This window comes from Parasteatoda tepidariorum, chromosome 9 (genome assembly GCF_043381705.1).
Source record: "Parasteatoda tepidariorum isolate YZ-2023 chromosome 9, CAS_Ptep_4.0, whole genome shotgun sequence".
In the NCBI taxonomy this organism is placed as follows: domain Eukaryota; kingdom Metazoa; phylum Arthropoda; class Arachnida; order Araneae; family Theridiidae; genus Parasteatoda; species Parasteatoda tepidariorum.
Window position 1 is genome coordinate 22,412,585 of NC_092212.1, and position 19,888 is coordinate 22,432,472.

Sequence of the window (19,888 nt, forward strand, 5' to 3'; positions counted from 1 at the left end):
AGAGCTGTTTGTTGAGTGCTGAATGTGAGAGGTGTATTAGCATCACGTCGTAGCGTTCGTTGTTGGATTTTGCAGTCACAAGTAGCAAGTCAAATGTTCAATGTCGACTATCCTTCAAAGTAGGCGTTACCGTCAAGTTAATGGATAAGTGGGCGTTACTGCGTGTACAAATCACGTCCGGGTCACCAATGTGGGGGCGGAGTTATCGACCATGCCAACCATCTAGTACCAATGTAAGTTTTTCTGTTGTACAGAAATGTGATACTTCCGTTGAAGAAAATGTTTCTAGCATTACAAAATCTGATGAATGTGAAAGTGACCCTCAAAGTGTTACTTCCCACCCATATGACGGACTTTTTTCAGAAGACATTGCATTATGTTCTTAAACTTAAAAAATCAAATCAAAATTTAACTACGCAATGTTGTCTAAATAAAAGTCAAAATTGTCTAGCTGTCTAAATTAAGAAAATAATAGTGCCTTATTACAGACTCGAATTTCTTTTAGTAGTTTCAGAAAATTATGAACACCCCCCTTGAAAAAATTCTGCGTACGCCACTGATATAGGTATATACTAAATTTCAGTCTTTCTAGTGTTAAGTCCAATTAACGACAAGCTAACTATGGAAGTGTTTCACTATTTTTTTCTTCCCTGCATCTCAAATGCTCCATAAAAGTAATTGGTCTCGATACTTGAACAATGAATTATTTTGCTTCGGCGAGAGTTCAAAAAAGTAAGGTATTGGTCTTAAATGATAACCCAATAAGCGATTTGGAGTTACTTATACTGGTTTGCATTTTCTACTGCACCTGGTAGCATTTTTACGGATTTCAGTATCATTCTGATATAGGTTCTTTGAACATTTTTAACGAGGTTACATCTATGGTATGTTCCAACACCATTCAAGTGCTATATATGTATGGTGTGTGCTGTCATAACAAAACCACCACTTACGTTACCTTCCTATACGCCTATGGTACTATGATGTGATTATATCTATATTACATTACATTTCCATATGAATGATATATACTTTTGATGTGTATCGCTGAACTTTCCATCTGTGCATATTACTTCGCTATAAAATCGCCACTACTTTATCAAGTTTTCTTATATGCTTACCATAAATGTATGGCATGTTCTCATATAATTGCCATATGTGCAAGGTATATTTTCGAAAGGGAACCGTTGGTTTATGGTGTACTGCCATATGAATAACACAAAAACTACTATGGTTTCCATATGTTACCATAGAAAATCATAGGTTTGTCTATAACAGATTTTCCTAATGGTCACGGCACATCTGCTGTATCATAAGTCATTATTTTTTTCGAATTACTGCCTATTTTGTACGTCCAAAAATTTTCAATGTCCCTTTCAAAAAACTCAACGGTAATAATAACAAATGTGTTTAAGGTCCTATTAAGTTTTTTAATATTTTTGTTGTGATATACTTCGATAATCGAGATTTTAAGTTCGGAGGCTCAGGGATAAGAGGTCACGGGAGATCACTGGGAACTCCCAAAGATTTTCACCATTCTGCAAATATTGTCTGGCCATTGGGCTTACTTACAAAATTTCTTGTTTTGCAATTTATCGCTAGTATGTTTTAGCACAGATAACAAGCAGTCAAAAAAGTATTCCTTAATCAAATCAGAAAATTTGATGTTAACAGTAAAATATCCAGAAGCCGTGGTGGATCAGGGATTGATCGCTAGCTTCCCCGTGAGGTGACTCAGGTTCGAATCCCAGCGATGACTAGTCGATACGAATTCTGCATCCTACTCACACCAACCACAGTGCTGAGTTAAAATATCATCTGTGGTAGACGGAACATGGGTGAGAGGCCCCTTGCCGTTAGGCTAACAGTGGGAGGTTTTCGTGGTTTTCCGCTTCGTATAACGCAAATGCAGGTTAGTTATATAGTAGATTACTTCTGTAGTGATGCATCTTTTTCCAATTTTCAAAACTCCTAAACAGCTCTATTTTTTGAGTCGTGGTGGCACAATGGATAAAGTGTTCGCCTTTCAATAAGGTGAACCAGGTTCGAATCCCAGTGATGGTTGGCCGATACAAATTCCGCACCTGGCTCTCACCGACCACAGTGCTGACGTAAACTATTCTCAGTGGTAGACAGATCATGAGTTAGAGTCCCCTTGCTGTCAGGCTAACCGTGAGGTTCTTGTGGTTTTCATCCACATATAAAGCTAATGAGGGTTAGTTTCATCAAAAGGTCCTCCACGAAGGCATATTTCTCCCAACACTTCATCCAGGAGTTCGTTTGTCTTACATATTGGGTGCAAAATTACAAAGATGTGGAGTTGAACATTGGTAGTCGAAAAGATCAACGGTCTGTGAGAGGTCAGCTGTCGACCTGCTTGAAGATCCAAGCAGGTGGACTGTAAAGCTGTCACTCCATTTCTCCTGTCATTCAATCAATTTTTCGCGTTCCAAAGTATTTTTCTTGCAGTCCACCTGCTTTGATCTTCAAACAGGTCGACCGCTGACCTCTCACAGACCGTTGATCTTTTCGACTACCAATAAGCTTGTTATTGGTAGTCGAAAAGATCAACGGTCTGTGAGAGGTCCACCTATTTGAAGATCCAAGCAGGTGGACTGCTAGAAAAAAACTTTGGAACGCGAAAAATTGCTTGGATGACAGGAGAGATGGGGTGACAGCTTTACAAAGGGAAGGCACACATTCGAGCTCCTCCCGAAAGTTCAAACGAGGACAATAATGGGGAATTTCTTTTTAAATCTATTCCTAACTAATCATGACTGCCATGGACAACATGAGGCCAGGTTTTTTGGGGGAGCTCAGCTGAGCCGTACCTGCCAGCTTGTTGAGGATTGGGAACATATATTAATCCATTGTACAAATTTTAAGCACGTTAGAGAGAAATTGTTTAATTCAAAAACCACCTATGAGTTTATAAAGCAGCATTGGTCAAACCCTAAAATGAAAAAGGGAATTGAGGAAATAGTAAGAAATTTGTTTAGCAACAAGGCACCTCCCTGAATCCTGATGGCCTCTTGCTGCCTATTGTTAGGAAAGATATACTTTAAATTTCTTATTGAATTACCTGCTATGGTTTGATTTTCACTTGAATTTTCTCCTAAACTGTTTTTTGCGTTTTAATTTAATGCCTTTTGCCAATCTATATCTATATATATGTCTTTCTTTGTTTTAAAAAAAAATTCTGGAACTTGATACCTTAAGTGCTGTTGTGCCAGCTGTAATTTTTTTCTGAGTTACAAACATCTTATATTTAACCATGTGAAATTGTTTCCTTTTATTAACTTTGCCCCCCTACTGAAGATGCGACATCAATATCTCTTCTGATTGATAATGTTTATTTTCTTTGTAATGTTTGTTTGTATTTAGTTCATTTCTATGTAACGCTGTCTCCTGGATTTCATATTTAATATTCTACCTATTTGTTAACACTCTTATTTGAAAATTTTGAATATGCTTGCTTATGTGATTGAACTGTTGCTCGCACTTCGAATTTTCGGAGTGTCCCCGGATGCCCCCTTACGGAGCGGGGCGGGGTTAAGCTAGTTATTAGTAGTCGAAAACACAAAAAATTTTGTCGGTTGTTCAACGACGCTTATGTAATAAAATAGAATATCCAAAGAAGTTAATTGCATTTTGATGACCTTCTTTTGAAATTTTAAATAATGGAGGAAATACATAAATTTTATATATAAATAACGAGTTATGTTCTTCTATATAAATGAGAAAAAATATGTACAAAAATTTTAAACTTTTTGAACATCATTCGAACATTGATTAGGTTAAGAAATATATCAAAAATTTTGATGAAATTAAGAGAAACCACAAAGCCACAAAGCAAATTTATGCAAAGATGATATCACAGTTAAAGTTAAAATCGTAAAGTGGTTATTAGACTATATTATTGCATTGTTAAAATGCTTTTTATTTAAGGTAAATAATTTTAATAGCATAACTGCTTTAATGACAAATATTTAATAGAGGTTGAGATATAATTGATTCTTCGATAGTAAACCAAAAAATTAAGAATTTTAATGATCAATTAATGGTCAATATAATTTCCTTTATATATTTTTTTAAATTTTATGACTGTCATTAAATAGCCGACCCAATTCTGAATTTTCGACTACTGATATTCAATTCTGTAGCCTTTTAATTTTAACTCCAACTCAGAAGACAAGGGAACTCCTAGATCGAGCATTGAAACAAACTAGCTCTCATGATGGAGGTCTTTTTGAAGGAACTAACACGCATTTATGTGACATGGAGAGGAAAACCACTCTGACCTTTCACGGTTTGTCTGACGGCAAGGTCACTCTAATCCATGACACGTCTACCACTCAGGATAGTTTACGTCAGCATTGTGGTCGGTGCGAGCTGGGTTCTTATCTACCAGCCAATGCTGGGATTTGAACCCGATTCCCTTCATTGGTTCACTCTATCCTCTGAGCCACCACGACTTTCATCTATAGTTTGTTAACGACTTTCTAAAAATATCGAACTCGCCTTACTTTCAACGCCATAGTTCACCACGAAATGGGGGTAATAATGTCCCCGTTGAGCGGTGCATTATATAGTTTGACTGTTTAGTACACTGAAAAAAAAGTATAGTCATAACTACCAAAGTATGGTAAAATTTACCGCTTTTCTGGCTCTATGGGAGCACCAAAAAGCTCTGTAGTTTTTATCGACTGTTTTGGTAAAATCATCAATAAAATATGGTTTTATAATCTGTAATAAAATTTTGTGGTAAAATTTGGCAATTTTGACTTTATACCTACGGCATAAAAAAATTTAACTCAGTTAAATTTGCTGTTCAGTTTTGTATTTTGTACTAAATGTGGTCTTTTCGGTTTTGTACTTTTTACTGAATTATTAACAATAACTATAATTTTAAAATTAAAATTTTGAAAACCTGAATTTCTGATAAACCGCTATTGTACTAATGGAGAAATTACTAAATGAATATTTTGGTTTTATTTACCAGAATTATGTTTCTTTTTTGACCTGTCATTACCATACAGTGACGTCATTTCACCAGAATTTATTTTCTCCTTGTAGTACATAAAACCTATAACTTATTATTAACCAACAGTTTTTTAAATATAATTACGAAATATTTTCTTTTGAATTTCAAGCTTGCGATGATTTCTGACAATGCTTTTTTTAAAATTCTTTTTTTAATTTTTGTTTTTTTGCCTCATTGCTCTTAGTCGGTGCAAATTATGTGAAATGGTGTGTGAAATGCCTTTGGGTGTTAAGCAAATCTTTGTGAGATATTTTGTATGAGAGTGAGTCACAGCGAACGGTATTTAAAAAGAAAAAAAAAACGAGGAAGTTGTAAAATTTCTTTTGAGGTTTTATATTTCTCTTTATATTAAAATATCGTAAGAGCCGATACTATTATTATTTTGAATGTTCAAATTATCGTTACATTCTCTTGAGATCCTCATCCTATAAACTCGCGCTTAATTTCATATAAGAAGTAGCAAAATGAAAAAATAAAATAAAATAAGGGTTGAATTAAATGTTGGCAGATGTAAATATTTTTTATTTATTTTTATTTTTTATTTTATTTCCAATGAGCTGCACAATCGGTTTTGCCGATGAGCCGACCTAGTGCGTTCTCCAGAGGTAGTATCCACTCTTTCAGGACCATCACAATGGGTGAGATACCGTTGATCATGTAAATTTGAACGTCCAGTTTCTGCCACACTAGATGGCAGCACGGAGACTCGATTTGCATGCTAAAGTGCACTAGGAATTTAATTTTGCCGGAAATGCCAAGAGCCAATAAGGCACTCCAGGGAACTTTTACATGCCACATAATCATCATACGACATGGCCGCTGAGGATTTTCTGCATCTCGAAAATCCGGTGTCTGGGCCGGGGATCGAACCCGCAGACTTGGGCTCAGAAGGCTGACGACAAACCAACTGTGCTACCGAGCCACTTAGATGTAAATATTAAAATATAAAACGAAGTCTTTATTCTTTATATTTATAGCAAGAGAGATAATCACGGTTTTCATGCTGATGTTTTATATGATATAAGAATAGCATTATGCACTGTTAACAAGTACAACTACTTCGCATTTAATACTTCTTATTGTGACACACACTCTGTTTCCGATAAATTTAAATACCTTTTTTTCAATAACAGTTGATGCTGATTATTTTTCAATGTAAAGTAATTCTCAATTTTGTTTAATTGAATTATTAACAAAATTGTCTTACATAAAGATTATTGACAAATTTTCGTCATTTGAATTTCAATTGACGAAATTACTTTTTTGTGTTTAATTTTTTTTCTTCATAAAATGCTCTAACTATTTATACATTTACTACAACAACTAACTGTAGAAACTTTTTTTGGATAGAATAATTTGTTTTAAAGAATGTAATAACAGATTGTCATGTTTTCCCATTGAATAAACCGCATTCGTAAATTTGATTCTCTTTTATTTATTTCTAGAATAATAAATTATCTCTAAGAAAACAGGTGAGTATTATCATAGTAGCATTAACTGTTTCTTAACACTATATTTTGAAACTTAAAAAACAAATACAGAGTTCATACTTGAGAACAGTTTTGCGCATTGTTTGTAGCCTATTTTGTTATCAATCTGATCGTTCAAATCATATTTTTCTGTGACAAGCTCATTATTTATAAGTTGATCGTGGTTTATAAGTTCCAAGTAAGTTGAAAGCTACTACATTATAATCTGGTAAAATGAAATAAATTGCAAGTAAACAATTGTATTTAACAAGTAGATACAATTTACTTTTACTATTTCAATCATGATGATGAGTCATCAGGATGGAAAGCAATTATATTCTATAGATCAGGATATAAATTTTGGAATAATAATAACAATTTTGCAAAAAAAGAAAGAAAAAAGAGTAAAAAAATCTTTGAAGTTGGTTCCAGTATACTAATCTTCTGAGTCAGATTCAGCATTTTAAATTATAGAATAAAGTTAGGGAAGTTGAAGTCATAGTCTAAATCCAGCAATTTGTGACTAAGAAGCCCTTCATCAACATTCTTCCTGCGGAAGAACACAGATACATATTTCATTTTACCAGATATGTCAGAATCTGGTAAATTAAATCAATTACAAGTAAGAAATTGTATTTAACTACAAGTTGATACAACTTACTTTTACTGTTTTAATCGCGATGATCAGTCATCAGGATTAAAAGCAAATATATTCTATACATCAGGATATAAATTTTAGAATAATAAAAATTTTGCAAAAAAAGAAAGATGCAAAATCTGTGGAGTTGGCTTAAATTACTTATTTTCTGAGTTAGAATCAGCATTTTAAAATATAGAATAAAGTTAGGGAAGTAAAAGTTATAGTCTAATCTGACTATGGAGTCCTAAATGACCAAATTCTTTTTTTGTGCGGAACCCAGAATTGATAAACAAGTATATAAAGACAATTGTGAAGGCATTAATCAATAAAGAATTACTTTATTTTTTAAAAAAAGCTCTCATCATTTTATCAATGAATCAACGTTAAATTAGGTTCTATATTTCACATTTGAATTCGCAGTTTTGGATTTAGTCTAATTTGTTCATGAATGAATTTGTTTGTGTCTAAATACCGATGCTGAAAATGAATGAAATACGCCAAATTGTGATTTTAGTTGGAAAGAAAACGAAAAAAAACTGCCGCTGACGTTGAAAATAATAACTATGCTCTGAAAATAGTTATTAGGGAAACACATTTCTTTATTAACAAATTTAGTTATTTTATTTAGAATTTAAAAGCACGATGGGAAATGTTAATGTAGTTTTCATAAATGCATGTTCTTAGAAAATGTTATTGAAAAAAATATCGTTATTCGACATAATTATATAATTATTAGAGAAAATATTCTTTTTTTATTGGCATTTTTGTTTAACGTAATTTTATAAAGGCAATCGAAATATTAAACATATAATGAATTATTGATTGTATTTAGATATAATAACAGCTTTCAAAAATGTTTTAAAAAAAAGTATATCTGGCTGAATAAAAGCCCTTTCGGATCCCCTTTAACTATTTCCATGAGTTCCATGCAGCGCCATTCAGAAAAACCACTGGCCTTATCATTGGTATATCATGTTGAATAAAAGCCCCAACTTTCGGAGCCCCTTTAACTATTTCTATGGGTTCCGTGCAACACCATTCAGAAAAACCACTGGTCTTATCATTGGTAATAAAAATGAAGCAAATAAATGCATTTCCAGTTTAAAATGAAATCTGCTAAATAAAAAATATGAAAGATAGTTGCAAACATCGATCTGAGTTAGCAAAGCTGGTAGAGCAAACAGGAGACGAAACTTTTTAGTATAAATATGACAAAACAATGGATTTATATGAATTGCGCTACAGATTACGAATTGAAATTGATTTTTAATAAAGTAAAGATAAAATTTATTATTCAACTGTAAAAAAATTAAAATTATTTATTTTGAAATTAATAATTTTCTATTATTTATTTGAAATTTGATTAGAGGTTTACTTTGTTTGAGAGCGTAGTTGTATTTTGAAGTAAATACATCAAAATTATAATGTAATTTGATATAATTATTAATGCTCTCTTAAATAAATGCTTAAGGGTAGTAATTTTCTTAATATCTACGCAAAAAAAAACTTTTTCGGAAAGTTTCAAAACGCAATTGCATACGTGGTTGAATGCTAAAGAAAAACTATATCTCAATATTCTAATTGCAAAAAGAATCACTTAAGATGTCAAATATACCAAATGTAATTGTTGAAAATTTCAGAAAATTGTAAACAAAATGATTACATTTTTCATAAATGAACTCATGCATATCCTCCTTGGTAAAGAAAGTTCTTTTTTCTTCGTCCACTTGGCACCAAGACATCTTGCGTGCAGCCAACTTAGGATAATAATTTCTGTCCACTTTTGCTTGGCAATTAAGTGTCCCAATCCATTAAATGTGCTAAGAGTTTCTAGAATGTCCAAGGTGGTATTAAAAGAATTTCTTGAATCGTCCGAAATGAGCACTGAAGCAAGTATCTGACCTTCAAAACAATGGGCGAAAAAGTTTTTTAAGTTTAAACTATTCTTCCTCCGTACAAAATTTTCCTCTTTATAACAGATTGTGTTCGAACAATGGGCATAAAAAGTTAAGAAAATTGAAACCTTTTGGTCTTGAACAATCGAATTTGCAAACTGAAATCTCCAATATTCTATTGTTTACGAAGTTCAAGTTTGCTGAATAGGAGGAAAAAAGGCGTAAATTGCTGTTAGTTTTGGATTGCAATTAGTATGTCGTTTATTGCTCTTTGTGATTTCAATGTCACCTTGAATAATTTAGCTTTATATTTCGTATTCGTTCATTAGTGCATGTGCTAAAAATTCAAAGGCAATACTTTATGACTGTAAAAAAGCATTGCGTCGGCTGAATTATATTTGCGAGGTTAATAAATTTTTTTTTAAATTTAAACTCTGCTTCATTAAGCTCCTTCTTAATGTAAATCAAGTGCCTATATGTAGTATTTCTGTTAGGCCGTAAAATTTTCTCTTTCATATTGTAAAGAAAAAGATTTTCGCTTTCATATTGTAAAGAAAGAGATTTTCCCTTTCATATTGTAAAGAAAAAGATTTTCTCTTTCATATTGTAAAGAAAAAGATTTTCGCTTTCATATTGTAAAGAAAAAGATTTTCCCTTTCATATTGTAAAGAAAAAGATTTTCTCTTTCATTTTGTAAAGAAAAAGATTTTCGCTTTCATATTGTAAAGAAAAAGATTTTCTCTTTCATATTGTGAAGAAAAAGATTTTCTCTTTCATATTGTAAAGAAAAGGATTTTCTCTTTCATATTGTAAAGAAAAAGATTTTCGCTTTCATATTGTAAAGAAAAAGATTTTCTCTCGATAATTTGTTGATTTTTCTTATATCCTTTACTGAGAAAAAAATTGGTAAAACTACCATACCGTATGATGATGACATTTCTGGTAAAGAAATCAATCATAATTTTGGTTAAAAATACCAAAATATACAATATTTAAATCATTCATTTGGTAACTTTTTCGTTCGTATGGTAACGGTTAGCCAGAAATTTTGGTTTTTAAAATTCTTATTGCCACACATAGTAAAAGATACAAAACTGAAAAGTAAATTTTGCCTACTTAATGGTTTTTGTGATATTCTATAGGGCGTCATGATAAAATTGCCAAATTTTGCCATATTTACCGAATTTTAAAACATATTTTACAGTTAATTTTACTAAAATCATTACCAAAGCGCTTCAATAAAACTTAACGAGCTTTTTGGTGTTCTCATAGAGGCAGAAAGAAGGCAAATTTTATCACAGTCTGGTAGTCTTAATCATAAATTTTTTTTCTCAGAGTAGAGTAATATTTTTTAATGGCATACTTTTCTGTTTTTTTAAAAATAATTATGAAAATTTTGAAGTATGATAATCAAAATTATATCTCTCTTGAAGAATCTGTAAATTTTTATAAAAATATTTCTTTTTTTCTTTTTTTTCCTTCAAAAATTAAAAATAATGAGGAGAAAAATAGAAATTATAATTTTTACCTCAAGTACAGTAAAACTGCTTTTTTATTGTATACTAGCTGTAGAAAAAAATTATAAATCGTTATGGTCACTCAGTTGTTATTGACTATAGTTTCCTTAATGTATTTTGTCCTTAATATACAAATTATTTATGACCATACTAATTAATATTCTGTTTTTTTTTATTATTATTATTATTTTTTTTACATTGAATCTTTTTCTAAAGTGTTTACAAGGTAAAGTGCAATGCATTCCTTTGTTAAATGTTTTGCATGTAATACTATAATAATGCTTTTTTTATTTTTAAAGGTACGTTGTTACAGAAGCAGTTTTATTACACAAAAATCATCTTATTAATTTGAGAAAAAAATTAATAGCAGTGATGTCTTGAAAAAATATTAATGCTAGTTTAAATATTCTTTAGCAGAATTATCATTAGAGTGTTCGCTTCTGAGTTTTATCCTTTCGCGCCGACTGTCACAAATGCGTGCCAGCATAAAATCGTATCAACCAGGGTAAAAAGGTAAAACTGGTAATCAAAGTAATTCTTTAGCAGTTTATTTGTGGGCGGAGTTATAATTGTTTGATATATTTAATTCACCATTACTTTGTTCAAAATAAAACTATTTAGTTATACTTTGAATTAACATTGATTATATATATGATTACACCAACAATAATTAAAGTAAAAGCAAAGTAAGTCTGTCAAATCAGAAACGGCTTCATTTAAGTTACCGTTTTTTATTTAATTGCATCCTGATTCTGATTTTGTACGAATGTTTTTCTGAATCACCCGTCCCCAAGTGGTACAGTGTACAGAGTAATTGCTTTTTTCGTTCGTTTTTATAAGCATACAATAAAATACGTAAATCAACTGATTTGAAACTTTCCATGCCATTTTTATTCAATAGTTAGTTGAGCATTTATTTATTTATTTATTTGAATTGCATTCAATAAAATTGTTTCCGAACTCTGTTTGAAAAGTAAAAACATTTTCTTCCAAATGGATGGATAAATCCTTAAGTTCAATTCATATATTGTATATTTACTAAAAATTGGACTTTTGAATTGGAAATTTGTATATTCCAGACTATAACTCTAGATCTAAGACTATCCTCCGAAATTATTCATAAATTATTCAGAGTTTAATTGCTTTAAACTGTTTTAGCTTGGCAAATTGAAATCAAGTTATCATTTTCTCTTTAATAAATGAATAAATTAATGTACGATAAAATAATGAGCAATTGATTTGCTTTTAAACTCTTATTTCAAATCAAATTGATTGAGAATCAGTCAATAAAATTCTGAAGAAGAAGTTTGAATACAATCTTTTAAGTTAGAGAAGACCGTTTCTAGCAATGAAATTGCAAATGAAATACATGCGTTTTTGTTTATCATGTAAGCAAATTTAAATCTAAAGATTCCAAAAGGTAAATTAATCAGTAAATCAATTAAAAAGATTAAATATGGTCCTTCAAATGATAAAAGTGCAGTTCAGTCGTTTGATTTTTTTTCCATACGTTTTAATTTTAAATCCTAAAATCATTGAGAATGAAAATTTTGATACAAAATTAATGTTCGCAAATGAAATATGCATTGCCCCTTTTAAGCGAACTGTAATCAAAAGGTAAATTAATCAGTAAATCATTTAAAAGAATTAAATATGGTATTTCAAATGATAGAAGTGCAGTTCAGTCGTATGATTTTTTTTCCATACGTTTTATAAATTTTAAATCATAAAATCATTGAGAAAGAAAATTTTGATACAAAATTAATGTTCGCAAATAAAATATGCATTTCACCTTTTGACGAACTGTAATCAAAAGGTAAATTAACCAGTAAATCAATTAAAAAAATTAAATATGGTATTTCAAATGACAGAAGTGCAGTTCAGTCGTTTGATTTTTTTTCCATACGTTTTATTAATTTTAAATCATAAAATCATTGAGAATGAAAATTTTGATACAAAATTAATGTTCGCAAATGAAATATGCATTTCACCTTTTGAGCGAACTGTAATCAAAAGGTAAATTAATCAGTAAATTAATTAAAAAAATTAAATATGGTATTTCAAATGATAGAAGTGCAGTTCAGTCGTTTGATTTTTTTCCATACGTTTTATAAATTTTAAATCATAAAATCATTGAGAATGAAGATTTTGATACAAAATTGATGTTCGCAAATGAAATATGCGTTTCACCTTTTGAGCGAACTGTAATCAAAAGGTAAATTAATCAGTAAATCAATTAAAAAAATTAAATATGGTATTTCAAATGATAGAAGTGCAGTTCAGTCGTTTAATTTTTTTTCATGCCTTTTATTAATTCTAAATCATAAAATCATAGAGAATGAAAATTTTGATACAAAATTAATGTTCGAAAATGAAATATGCATTTCACCTTTTGAGCGAATTTTAATCAAAAGGTAAATTAATCAGTAAAGAAATTTAAAAAATAAAACTAAGCGAGTGAATTTAAATGACAAAAATCAAGATCAATTGTTGCATTTTTTCATACATTTTATTAGTTTTAAACTATAAAAGCAATGAGAGAAAAAGTTTTATTATAAAATTAATGTTCGCAAACGAAATACGTGTTGCATCATTTACCATTTGATCAGACTTTAATCCAATGGTAAATGAATCCGTAAATCAATTTTAAAAAAATGAAGTGAGAGAATTCAAAAAACTGAAGTGCTGGTCAGTCGATTGAGTTTTTTTAATAAATTTTGTTAATTTTAAACTATGAAGATTATGAGATATGTCTCATAACTGATAACGTTTAGTGAGAAAAACCAATATCGAAAAAAAATGTTTGTCGAGAAATAACCATTTTGTTACCTTTCACTTAGATACAACACTTCAGCCCCTAGTTTGACCTCTTCCCTACAACCCACTTTATAAAAAATCTTGAAACATGTTTAACTAACTGAGCTTACTAAAATAATCAATAACACTTACATGTAGCGTATATTCGATGTTAATAAATTATAAATAGTTATTATTTTTTTTAATGCATTGTAATTTGGACTGTTATTGTACTTCCTAGAAATTAAATCTTTCTTGCTAAAAAAATATAATTTGAAATCAAAATTGTTTAGAAGAAAAAGTAATCACTTCAGTTTATATCCTTTTACTCGAGAGATAAGCCATCCGTTCGCTGCCACTCAGCAGCCCCGATGATTAATTTACAATAATTGATGTTTAGCATAAATCAGAAATGATAATTTTCTATAAGATTATTCTAAATGATTATTTCTAAATGATTATTTTCTTTTTAATGATTATTGTTCTATAAAGAATTCGGTTTGCTTACATCCAGCTTACATTCGGTTTGCTTACATCCAATTTCCAACATCCAGCATTCATTTCTTCCAAATTAAATGTTTATTTTGACTCAAATTTAATGGGTAAATAGTATGAAAAAATCATATGATTCTGTTTCCTGCATGATTCTATTTAGACCTATTAGCGAACATAAATAATTTTACTTAGTAATAATTTTTTTTCTTATAAATAACATTTAAAATGGAATACCTGCAAGTGACGTGGAATGTGTATCTCGATCCTGATTGGTTGTTGAAACGTGGCATTTGTTTACATTTGCAATTGTTCTTGTCTTTCCCTTTCCAGTAAACAAAGCCCATCAAGCATCAATTCTCTTAAGTGACACATTCTATATTCTTTCACAAATATTTCAATTCTTTCACTATATTCAATACTTAACACAAAGGCAAGCACTAAACCATGTAGAACATAAACAAACTAACATCGAGGTTGGCAGGAACACAAAACAAAAATATATCACGGTTACAATAAAGCATGTAAACAAATAATAAATCTAAGGTAAGTAAAAGACGTAGATGAGAAATAATTATATTTCAGCAATTTTGATGTGCAATGCGTATTTAATTAACTTCACATTAATTAGTATTCTAACTTATGTGGAGAAACTTAGTTCAACTTTAGCATGCCATTTTGCTTATAAATGATCAACTTACGCTGATATCATTGATCACACGTGCGGGTGTCCATGATTTTTCTTTCTTGAAGTGCAAGTATCCAATTAAAAGAATTTGTTATAACCAATTTGGTGAGTTAACAATTGAAATTTAATACTTTAGCCTACCTAACAGGTTGGTATAATAAATACAATTTGTGCATGCGTCACATTGGGCATAAAGCTGATTGTTAAGCTGTAAATTATTTTATGAATATCTTTAATAGAAAGCATAATAGCATATTGTTAAGAATTGTCAAATTATGTCTGGTGGGGCACTCATGTCCATATCAATGAGTTGCCATTCAACTCCGGAACAGGGCGCATCTTTCTGCAGCTTCACAATGATCACGCCAATTTTATATCTTTTCCACCAGACCGAGTTGTATCCTATCGCTCTGGCCACTATACACGAGAGATACCCTTGCGAGCAATGGCTGCAGGTTTTTACTGATGGATCCGCCACTTTTTCAACTGGTAGAGCTGGAGCCGGTGCTTACTCTAAATATTTCAGCCTTAGAGAACCTCTTGACACTTGGGCAGATAATTTTGATGGAGAAATGTTTGCAATCCTTATGGCTATTACAGCTATTGGTGAACCATCTGAACAAAACATTGTCATCTTTGTCGATTCTCAGACTGCTATTCAGACCACTTCTGAATATAATTTATATCCCTCTGAACTCGAATTTAAGTGTAAACAACGCATTGACTCTCTTCTTTGTTCTGGAAGAGAGGTAGTCCTCCAGTGGGTCCCTGGCCACTGTGGCATTTACGGAAATGAACGGGCTGACATGTTGGCTAGAGAGGCTTCAGCACTGCATCCATCTTCTCATCCAGTTCCCTTTAGAAATGCAAGGCGGCTTCTTAAGAGTAAATGCAGGCACAGAACAATATCTGCTCTTAGGGACTTAGCTGATGGAAAATCCTGGGCTAGCNTGCATGCATCATATTGTGCATAAAGCTGATTGTTAAGCTGTACATTATTTTATGAATATCTTTAATAGCAAGTTATTATAGCATATTGTTAAGAATTGTCAAATTATGTCGGGTGGGGCACTCATGTCAATGAGTTGCCATTCAACTCCGGAACAGGGCGCATCTTTCTGCAGCTTGACAATGATCACGTCAATTTTATATCTTTAAATTTGTAAATAAATTATTATGTGTGTTGCAGTTCACTGATTCATCTATAGATAAATCACAAGCAATAAACAAATTGTTTTCCATTGATTACTCATTTGGCAGAGTGGTGCGCTGTCGATCCATATGTCGCTGCTTCTGCTCCGGCTAGACCAGGGTTTTGCAACATACATGAGGCCGGGCGCTGCAATTAAGAACACCAATCAAACATGATATTCATTACCTCCTTTATGCGTTTTAAAACTAACAAATGTAAATAATTTCGTTCAAACTGAGTGGTTTCAAATAGTTTAATCGTAGAATTTTTCGAGAAAATTTATAATAAGCACATGCTATATTATATTTTTAAAAAAAAAGAAGGAAAAAGAGCAACATACACGATTATTTTTGTAGTAAAATAAATATTTCCTTGGATGCAAAACCTGAGAAATAAATTTTTTGCTCTGTTGGTATAATAAATTTCACAAAAACGAAGAAATTAGTTTTTTTTCTTTTCTCTCTCTTTTTTTTCTAGCGAAAGAAAAGTATTTTAAACCCATATAGATTTTCTACGAAAATTGTCCGCAAAAGAATGACAACTAATATATTTTAGCTCACGGGCCACAAAAAAAGGCTTCACGGACCGCCAGTTGGTAACTACTGAGCTAGACAGACCAATTTGTTTATTGCTTGTGATGTATCTATTGATGATTCATATATTTATGTAATTTACACCCCCCCCCCAAAAAAAAAGAAAAGTCATTGTAAAATTGTTAATAAGTTTTGACACCGATTGAAATAAGTTAATCTTAAAATGTAGCGTAATAATGTAACATCGACACGAATTTTAATTAAAACAACGCTTATAGCTTTAAACTCTTAACTTAGGAACCAATCAAAATCCACAATGTAATAACGGCAGAGTAAAATAAAATTTTTTTTTACTGATAAATATCTTTAAATTCGGGACTGAAAAATAATTTACATGAAAATAATACCTTTATGATTTTTATTAATATGAAATTAATAAAAATCATAAAGGTATTATTTTCATGTAAATTATCAGCATGAAGCTGATGGCAATCCAAAAAAAAAAAAAAAAAANAAAAATACGGAGATGTGATGTATCCCGTAAAAAGATCAAATTAGCTATTAGTAATAATCACTGTCAGTGCATTATTTTAAATTCAATGAAATTAAAAAATAATAAAGCTGATCTGATTTTCTTATAAAAATATGCGTGAATATGATTACGTGATTAAAAAATACGTGGATATCCTTATGCCTTGGTTTGGAACTTATAATGATGGAAACTTTATATTTTTTTAAATAACGCTTCATTTTATTATTGTACAATAAATTATAAAATTTTGTTTAAAGGAAATGATCTGGTAAAAAAAAATGCCGAAAGTATAATTAATTTTATATTGGTAATACATTGCAGATAAAAAATGTACTGTATTGATTTAAAATATTTCAAAATTGCTAAGCAGATTTTTAGAATATGAAATCATTTCTTTTTTATCCTGCGAGATGGCAGCACCATGAGTTGAGACTTATGGTGCTGCCATCTCGTAAAAAATTCATCATCACTTAAAAAAATTTACTGCCATCACTTAGAAAAATTTAAAGATATGAAATATAAAATTAATCAGAAGGTTTAAAAACACGTAAACATTACAATTGGATAAGTTAAACTTAAAAGTCGAAATAATAATAATATTAAAAAATAAATTTACAGTGTGCGTCCAACGCTTGAACTTAAAGAAAGCAGAAAAGTTTTCTTAATTCTTTTTTCTTGTTCTTTCGCGACTGCATTGAGCAGGATATAAGCACCTCTATATTCATAATTANGGATATCCTTACGCTTTGGTTTGGAACTTATAATGATGGAAACTTTATATTTTTTTAATTAACGCTTTATTTTATTATTGTGCTAAAAATTATAAAATTTCGATTAAAGAAAACCATTTGGTTAAAAAAAATGCCTAAAGTATAATTAATTTTATATTGGTAATACATTGCAGATAAAAAATGTACTGTATGGATTTAAAATATTTCAAAATTGCTAAGCGGATTTTTAGAATACGAAATCATTTCTTTTTTATCCTATGAGATGGCAGCACCATAAGTTGAGACTTATGGTGCTGCCATCTCGTAAGAAATCCTTCATCACTTAAAAAATATGAAATATGAAATTAATCAGAAGGTTTGAAAACACGTAAACATTACAATTGGATAAGTTAAACTTAAAAGTCGAAATAATAATAATATTAAAAAATAAATTTACAGTGTGCGTCCAACGCTTGAACTTAAAGAAAGCAGAAAAGTTTTCTTAATTCTTTTTTCTTGTTCTTTCGCGACTGCATTGAGCAGGATATAAGCACCTCTATATTCATAATTATATTGTAATATAAACTATGAAACCTGAACTACTAATAGTGCCATTGTAAAGGTGAGGCAAGTGAGAATTTTTTAAGGCCGATATTCCGAAAAGTCTCAAGTCGGTAATTATTCGATTTTGAAATTAAATTTATTATTAATTAAATTAATTGTTAATTGAATTAATTATTAATTAAATTAATTATTATTAGTTAAATTAAAAAGTAAATAATTAATTTTCTTTAAATAAAAATTGAAGATTGGTATGATTTCTTTAAACAATTTTAGAAAATCATTTAAACTGGGCGGATTAAATCTAAATTCCTCCACACTTTTAAGGACTACTAATGATTTGTGCACCATTATGATAGTGTGCATTATTATTGAATATAGTGTGAAATTTGAATAAATAATCAACAGAAGTTGATGATTATTTAATAATGAATTTTGAATAATTGAATTTGAATTGAATAATGAATTTTGAATGAATAATTGAATTTGAATTGAATAATGAATTTTGAATGAATAATTGAACTTTAATGAAAAAAAGATCATTGTTATTTAAATAGAGCAAGTAATAATCTGTGATCCTAGATACTTTAAATGGCATCGTACACTGAGAAAAAAAATAATGGTCAATACTACCGCAATATGGTAAAATTTACCGTGTTTCTGGTTCTATGAGAGCATTAAAAAGCTCGGTAATTTTCATCGAAGCACTTTGATAAAATTAAGAGCAAAATATTGTTTTATAATGTCCTTTGAGACTTAGTCAATATAATAAAATTTGGTAAATTTTATCATTTAGAGCTGGGGTTTCCAACTGGCGGCCCGGGGGCCGCATCCGGCCCGCAAACTAAAATATATTAGTTGTAATTTTTTTGCGGACAATTTTCGTAAAAAATCTATATGGGATTAAACTACTTTTCTCGTTAATAGAAACCTAATTTCTTCGTTTCTGTGAAATTTAACATACCAACGGTGCAAAAAAAATTTATTTCCCGGGTTTTGCATCCAAGAAAATATTTATTCAAATACAAAAATAATCGTGTATGTTGCTCTTTTTTATTTCATTTTTTTTTGGTATGTTGTGAATATAATTCAGCATGTGTGTATCAGAAATTTTCCCGAATGCTCCGATTTAACTTTTTGAAACCACTCATTTTTGACGAAAATATTCACACTCACATTTGTAAATTTTAAATGTAAATATCTATTCTCTGGGGTTTTCAGCAGACAAACCTCCATTTTGTCATTAAACATTTTGTGTGGTACTATGTAAATTTTAATACCAACCTTTTTAAAGTTTTATATCTTAACAATTAGATATCTGTTGCACATTATTTGTTTAATGCATAGGTGCACATTAAAATTATTATAGCCCGAATTCTTATTATTTATTTAATATTTTCAAAAATATTATTAGTAACAATTAAGTATTTTTAAAAATCTACTTCTTATTTTAATTTGTAATTCAATACTTTTGCTTTGTACAACTTGGTAAAAATCTGGCAGTAATATTTAATGTTCCTTCAAACATAAAAGCGTCCTACATTAAATTTTGATAAAGTTGCGGCCTGCCATTTGATTTTTGTTTTTAATTGCGGCCCCCGGCCTCATGCAAGTTGGAAACCCCTGATTTAGAGCATAGCATAAAAGCCACTAATTCGGTTAAAATTTACTTTCCATTTTTGTATTTCTACTAAATGCGTGGTAAATACGAGCTATAATTTTGCAAACCAGAATTGTCGGTAAGCCGTTACCATATGAATAGAAACCGTCACCATATGAATATTCTGAATACCATATATCTTAATCTTATTACCCGAAT